The sequence below is a fragment of the Euprymna scolopes genome, chromosome 46 (assembly GCF_053919585.1).
Source record: "Euprymna scolopes isolate OS-2025 chromosome 46, ASM5391958v1, whole genome shotgun sequence".
In the NCBI taxonomy this organism is placed as follows: Eukaryota; Metazoa; Mollusca; class Cephalopoda; order Sepiida; family Sepiolidae; genus Euprymna; species Euprymna scolopes.
This window is the reverse complement of record NC_136527.1, coordinates 155,550,777-155,551,424: the sequence shown is the minus strand read 5'-3', so window position 1 is coordinate 155,551,424 and position 648 is coordinate 155,550,777. Positions and strand designations below refer to the sequence as shown.

Below are 648 nucleotides of genomic sequence, written 5' to 3'. Positions count from 1 at the left end.
ATCTGTCGATGGTGATTATGTAAGTGTGATATAAAAACGGTGGCGAACACAACAAAAAGGTTATACTTACTTGGCACAGGCTAGTAGAGTGTAGAATACTACACTTAAGTTAATTTGTCCTTAGTAAATGTGGACTCTTCTATACTAAGACAATTTTATTTGTGCATCTTCAAGAATACCCTTTTTGTGGGAGTTGGTTTTCACCCACAATAAAAACCACCTTGTGTCACATTTTGTTTTTCGTGAGAAAGCAAATAAATATTGATACTTATCTAGCATAGGGGTAAACGGTGGTCATTAAGGTCGTTCCCTCCAAGACAAGGCGCTGCAATTGCCCTGAGGTTCGGTCGATCTTTGTGATTGTCTCAAATGTGGATGATTCTGATGCGCTATTTCTGTGTGTGTGGCTTGCGTATGCGCTCACGCCGATAATGCAATAAACATGAGAAATCCTTCCCCACTCCGTTTTCTGAGCAGAAAAACACTGATATGTGTAAGGACTTTCCGTTCCTCCACCCTCCCCCTCAATCACCTGTCTCTATACACGCCACAAAACAAGCCGTTTCTCTCGACCAGTTTATTATCCTCTTCAGTTATTACGTCCTGGTGGTATCTAATCTGCATGTCCATAATACCAACATTTGCCCT

The 648-nt window shown here is 41.2% G+C and overlaps 1 non-coding gene across 1 annotated transcript; it reads left to right on the top strand.

The window, feature by feature from the left end:
* The first annotated feature begins 264 nt into the window (after positions 1–264).
* On the top strand, positions 265–429 carry LOC145271729 (U1 spliceosomal RNA). The gene has a single exon (XR_013866110.1). It is a non-coding gene; the product is annotated as a U1 spliceosomal RNA (small nuclear RNA).
* The last annotated feature ends 219 nt before the right edge of the window (positions 430–648 follow it).